Source organism: Neofelis nebulosa, chromosome 4 (assembly GCF_028018385.1).
Source record: "Neofelis nebulosa isolate mNeoNeb1 chromosome 4, mNeoNeb1.pri, whole genome shotgun sequence".
Classification (NCBI taxonomy): domain Eukaryota; kingdom Metazoa; phylum Chordata; class Mammalia; order Carnivora; family Felidae; genus Neofelis; species Neofelis nebulosa.
The window spans coordinates 162,307,377-162,314,162 of record NC_080785.1 but is presented as its reverse complement, the minus strand read 5'-3'; positions in this window follow the sequence as shown (position 1 = coordinate 162,314,162).

Genomic DNA, 6,786 nt, shown 5'->3' with positions numbered 1-6,786 from the left:
ACCCCGTGTCCTTATCTTGGCGATCAAGGCTGCAGCCCAGCCAACCGCCATTCAGTCTTTCTTCGTCCTGTTATGTGACTCCATTCCATTCTGCCTGTCTTCCCTTGTCCCTGCCTGGCCAGCTCCACCTAGCTGGATGAAGACCTCCTCCACCCCACCCCCACCGCAAGGAGGCATTTTTGACCTACCTGCTCAAATCCTTTTCCTGATCACCTACACCTCTGAATCTGTCAAAGTAGCAGCTTGGATGTCCCACAAAGTTTTTTGGTTTTTGTTTTTTTGAGTGAGAGAGAGAGGGAGCACGTGCGTGAGAGGGGGAGGGAAAGAGAGAGAGAGAATCTTTTTTTTTTTTTTTTTTTAATTTATTTATTTTGAGAGAGAGAGAGCAGGGGCGGGGCAGAGGTGGAGGCCGGGAGAAAATCCCAAGCAGGCTCTTAACTGCCCGCGTGCGGAGCCGGACTGGGGCTAGAACCTAAGATCTGTGAGATCATGACCTGAGCCAAAGTCAAGAGTCCTACGCTTAACCTACTGAGACCCCTGGCACACCAAGGGAGAGAGAGACTCTTAAGCAGGCTCCACATTCAGCGCAGGGCTCCATCCCACGACCCTGGGATTATGACCTGAGCCAAAAGCAAGAGACAGTTGCTCAACCTACTGAGCCACCCAGGTGCCCCCCCCCCCACCTTATCTGAGTTCTAATGGACACACAGCAAGTCGCTGTCCTTTACTCAAAAGGCTGTGCATCGAGTGTTTTCATGCATTATCTCATTTGGTCCTGGCAGCAGTCCACTGGGGGCTCATCCCCATTTCTCAGAGCAAGAAACTGAGGCACAGACAGGTGACAAAGACCCTCTCCTTGACCAAACTAATCAGAGCACTCTTTTCGACTAGTCCTTGACCTTGGCCTGAGCCTATCTTCAGCCTGTTCCGTCCAGTCTGAGCAAAGAATCCTTTAAGTCATCAGCCACTTTTGATATCTGATCAAGTTCCTCCCAGTTGGTGTCCACAGAAAACTGGAGAATTATTTGGTGTGGAAAACCCACATATTGGGTATCAGAAGTATTGTAAGTAGAGAAAGCTTTCCTTTAGCATGCATTAAAGAAAACTTTCATGGGCTTCGCCTGTGGGTCCAGTTTTAAAGAACAACAGTAATAAGTCAACTACCCAGCCCAAGAAATAAACACTCACTCCTCCCCAGAAGCTCCTTGTGCTAAATCAGCAAACCCATCTTTCTGTCCCTTTGTCTGCTGTACTTTTCTTTCCAGTCTTTTTTTCCCCCAAGTTTTTATTTATTTTTGAGAGAGAGAGAGAGAGAGAGAGAGAGTGCATGCACGCGCATGTGCAAGCAGGGAGGAGCAGAGAGAGAGGAAGAGAGAAAATCCCAAGCTGGCTCCACACTGTCTGCCCAGAGCCCTACTTGGGGCTTGAACCCATGATCCTTGAGATCCTGACTTGAGCTGAGATCAAGAGTCTGATTCTTAACTGACTGAGCTACCCGGGCGCCCCTTTTTGCAGTCTTTTTTTTTTTTTTTTTTTTTAATGGGGCACTAATTTATTTATTTTTAAATGTTTATTTATTTATTTTGAGAGAGAGTGTGTGAGAGCTGGGAAGGGACAGAGAGAGAGAGAGAGAGAAAGAAGATCCCAAGCAGGCTCCACACTGTCAGTGTTCGAAGCCTGATGTGGAGCTTGAACCCACAAACTGCGAGATCATGACCTGCGCTGGTGATTTGGACGCTTAACTGACTGACTCACCCAGGCGCCCCTCTTTGCAATCTTTATGACAATCTGACATTTCACTGGAAGTTTCTTTGAGCACTGATCTTCACGCCTGTCTTCCACTCTAGAAGGTCAGCTCCACAGGGGAGGGGTCCGTGTGGTTCTCCACTGCACCCACAGCACCTGCAATTATGCCTGACACCCGGTAGGTGCCTAAGAAACTGGTAGGGTGAATGGCCTAGGGAGCCATTGGGCCTGACCTGCTGTCCTGCTTGCTGTGGAAGGGCTGACCGTGGCCTTCTGGCCTCAGCTTCCTCTCTGCCACGGGGAGTGCAGCGACAGGAAGCCAAAGGTGCCAAATGCTTTTTTTTTTTTTTTTTTTTAATTTTTTTTTTAAACGTTTATTTATTTTTGAGACAGAGAGAGACAGAGCGTGAACAGGGGAGGGGCAGAGAGAGAGGGAGACACAGAATCTGAAACAGGCTCCAGGCTCTGAGCTGTCAGCACAGAGCCCGACGCGGGGCTCGAACTCACGCACCGCGAGATCATGACCTGAGATGAAGTCGGCCGCTTAACCGACTGAGCCACCCAGGCGCCCCAAGGTGCCAAATGCTTTAACAGCCAGCTGAGTGAGGGGGGGACAGCCTCTACTGGGCCCAGAGCTGGCCCACAGAGCACAGAGTGAGCCCGGGACTGGGTGTCCAGCACCCCCGGAGGGATGGGAAATGGCAAGTGACTATTATGACTAATGATCATAATGATGGTAATAACCCCGGTAATAAGAATAAATCATAATAATAGCTCACATTCGCCCAGACTGGATGCCAGGCCCAGGGCTGAGTGCTTAGAGTTTAGGGAGCCCTCTCAGTTTCTTTTATTTATATTTATTTATTTATTTATTTCTAATGTTTTTAATGTTTATTTATTTATTTATTTATTTTTTATTTATTTTTGGGACAGAGAGAGACAGAGCACGAACGGGGGAGGGGCAGAGAGAGAGGGAGGCACAGAAGCGGAAACAGGCTCCAGGCTCTGAGCCATCAGCCCAGAGCCTGACGCGGGGCTCGAACTCACGGACCGCGAGATCGTGACCTGGCTGAAGTCGGACGCTTAACCGACTGCGCCACCCAGGCGCCCCAATGTTTATTTATTTTTGAGAGAGAGTGCAAGTGGGGGAGGGACAGAGAGAGAGAGACACACACACAATCCGAAGCAGGCTCCAGGCTCTGAGCTGTCAGCCCAGGGCCCGACGTGGGGCTCGAACCCAGGAACCACGAGATCACGACCTGAGCCAAAGTTGGACGCCCAACCCACTGAACCACCCAGATGCCCCTGTATTTATTTATTTATTTTTAAGATTTTATTTTTAGGGGTGCCTGGGTGGCTCGGTGGGTTAAGTGTCAGACCATTGACTTTGGCTCAGGTCATGATCTCAGGGTTCTTGGGATCAAGCCCCGCATTGGGCTCTGCACTGAGAGCGTGGAGCCTGCTGGAGATTCTCTCTCCCCCACTCTCTTGCAAAATAAACAAATAAACATTAAAAAAAAAAAAAAAAAGAGGCCACGGAAGCGCCAGGGAAGGCTCAGATACCGCTCCCAGGGCCCAAGGCCTCCTTCTCAAACTCCTCCATCACAGCATACACCAACCACCGGGGTTTACCCAGGACCAAGGGAGATTCCCAGGCTGGGGACTTCCGCGGTGAAAACTGCGACAGTCCTGAACGACCTGAGACAGTTGGTCACCGGTGTCCAGCGGATTTTCAGGAGGAAGTTAGCACTGGGGGATTCCCCTGAGTCTGCAGGGAGGGGCCTCCCGGAGCTCCCAGCAGACCAGGGAAGAGCCAAGAATTGATGAACTAAATTAGAATCTTTGTGTTCTTTTCAATTGGAGGATCTGTGGACCCGTCAGCCCCTTCCCCCAAACAGCCATTAGGTTGGTCAGTTTTCTGGGAACGCTTCCAAGGAATTGTCACACCCTGTCAGCCACACATGTGAATACAGGAGTCTAGTCAAGTCCCACCAGTGGCCTGAAACTAGACATTCTCTGCTTGTCTTGGGAGGAAACGGAGGAGTTAACGCACAGGAAGGCCGGAACCAGAAGGTCTGGGTTCAAATCCCAGCTCGGTCACTGTGTGATCCCGGGCAGACACTTAACATCTCCATGCCTCAGTTTCCTCCTCTGCCAAATGGGGCTAACTGGAGTCTCAAACTCAGAGAGAGGTCAGGAATGCCAGATGAGTTACTACACGTAAGAGCTTAGAACCAGGTGTGGAGTGAATGCTATTATCTTTTTCATTTAGCGAATGGTATTACTTGGTGATCTTTCCTTTCTACGGCATATAGATCTGTTTTGCAGAAAATTTTTAAAATGTTTACTTATTGGGGCGCCTGGGTGGCGCAGTCGGTTGAGCGTCCGACTTCAGCCAGGTCACGATCTCGCGGTCCGTGAGTTCGAGCCCCACGTCAGGCTCTGGGCTGACGGCTCGGAGCCTGGAGCCTGTTTCCGATTCTGTGTCTCCCTCTCTCTCTGCCCCTCCCCCGTTCATGCTCTGTCTCTCTCTGTCCCAAAAATAAATTAAAAAACGTTGAAAAAAAAATTAAAAAAAAAAATAAAATAAAATGTTTACTTATTTTTGAGAGAGAGACACAGAGACAGCGCAAGCAGGGGCAGAGAGAGAGAGAAAGAGAAAATCCCGAGCATGTTCCGTGCTGTCAGCACGGAGCCCAGCTCGGGGCGTGGGCTGAAAAGCCCGTGAGACCATGTGACCTGAGCCGCTTAACCGACTGAGCCAACCAGGTGCCCCCCAGAACTGCTTATTAGGAAATATTTCAGGCACTCGAAAGGGGGTAGAAATTAAAAACATCAGCTAGGCAAAAGATGGAAACAACCCAGGTATCCATCAACAGATGAAGGGATACGCAAAATGTAACGTAACCGAACGATGGAATATTATTGTCATAACAAGGAATGAAGCTTTGACACGTGCTTCGTCCTACAACGTCAACGAGTCTTGAAAACATTATGTGAAGTGCAGGAAGCCAGACGCAACAGACAAATGATCCCAATTTATACCAGATCCCTAGAGGAGTCAGAGTCATAGAGAAAGAAGATGGTAGGAGCCAAGGGCAGGTGGAGGGGGAAGGGGAACACGTGTTTGATGGGGACAGCGTTTCAGTTTGGGAAGAAAAAGGAATTCTGGACATGGGCGGTGGTGATGGTTGCACCGCAGCGTGAATGTACTTAATGCCCCTGAACCATGAGCTTAAAAGTGGTTAAAATGGGAAATTTTACATATGTTTATTTTATCCTAATTAATAAAGAAACAAAACGCCCACTCAGGAAAAAAGAAACAGCATAAATATAGTGGAGAATCTCAGCTTTTCACTTGGTGGGTAGGCAGGTAAGGGGCATGGGGGCTGGAGTAACTTGTTCTAGGCTCTGTCCCCAGGCCCCAGGATGTTTGTTGCCTTAGAGCAGCTTTTCTAGAGGGCTTCCTTCTGTGGCCACAAGAGAACAAAGTGCTTCATCCAGCTTCCATGTCCCTGGCTTCTGGTGGGTTCTACCAATGGGGGAGCCTGGCCGGAGACCATAAGTAGGACTCCAAGGAGGGATATCTGTTCCCTTGCTCCCTCCCTGCCTGGTCACAGTTTGGGCAGTGGCTGTGCTGTGTCTCTGTGACCACACATTCTGCAAAGAGCACTTTCTTCATGGCTCCAGATCTCGGTGAGTTCTGCTAATTCTGTTTCCCGCACATACCCTTGAGCCTAGGATGTGGTGCCTCCCTGTGGTGGGCAGAATAAAAGACTTCCAAAGGTGTCCGTGTAGCATATGAACTAATCCTTGGAATCTGTGAACATGTCAGGCTTCGTTAGGGAGAAGCATAACAAGGAGCGTTACTAGTCTGCAGGCGGAAATTGAAGATGCTAATCAGTTGACCTTAAGGTAAGGAGATTATCCTGTTGGGTTCAAGGTCATCACAAGGATCCTTAAAAGTGGAAGGGGGAGGCAGAAAAAGAAATCAGAGGGGCGCCTGGGTGGCTCAACCAGTTAAGTGGCTGACTCTTGGTTTTGGCTCGGGTCATGATCTCACAGTGCATGAGTTCAAGCCCCGCATTGGGCTCCACGCTGACAGTGTGGAGCCTGCTTGGGATTCTCTCTCTGTCTCTCTCTCTCTCTCTGCCCCCGCCCCCCACTTTCAAAATAAATAAGTTTAAAAAAAAAAAGAAGTCGGAGTGATGTGATGTGAGAGTCTGAATTATTTTCACCATCTTTGAAGATGGCGTCAGGCCCCAAGCCAAGGACTGTGGGCAGCCTCTAGAAACTGGACAGGGCAAGGAAATGGATCCTACCCCGAGTTTTCAGAAGGATCGTAGCTTTGCCAATGTCTTAGTTTTAACCCGGTGACACTCGTGTCAGACTTCTGGGCTGCCGAACTCTAAGATAATAAATTTGTGTTGAAGGCGCTAAGTTTGTGGTTGTTACAGCAGCTGTAGAAAATACATTTGAGGAATGCCTGTGTGGCTCAGTTGGTTGAGCATCTGACTTCAGCTCAGGTCGTGCTCTCACAGTTTGTGAGTTCAAGTCTCATGTCGGGCTCTGTGCTGACAGCTCAGAGCCTGGAACCTGCTTCAGATTCCGTGCCTCCCTCTCGCTGTCTGCCCCTGTCCCACTGGCAATCTGTCTCTCCTAAGTAAACGTTTTTTTTTTAATTAGAAAAAAAAAAAAAAAAAAAACCATTGGATATAATTTGCTTCTCCAATCCCCCTGCCCCGCTCACATCCCTGACATCAACCCCTTGATTGCAGTTGTTGTTAAACCCTTTTGAGCTGAATTCTGTCCCCCCCCCCCCCCCCAGCTAAGACTCAGCGATCCTGCTTCCAGGAATTTTTCCTACAGGTAGGATGCCCATACTCATGGGAAGTGGTACACAAGGGTATTTCTTGCTTGCAAAAATAGAGACTGGGAAAACCCCAGATGTTAATCAAAAAGGGTCAGTGAAACCAACGCTGAGATAGGAGTAGAAGGAATGAGGAGGTGTTGACGATAAAGGGAGGTCGGTCTGCAGGT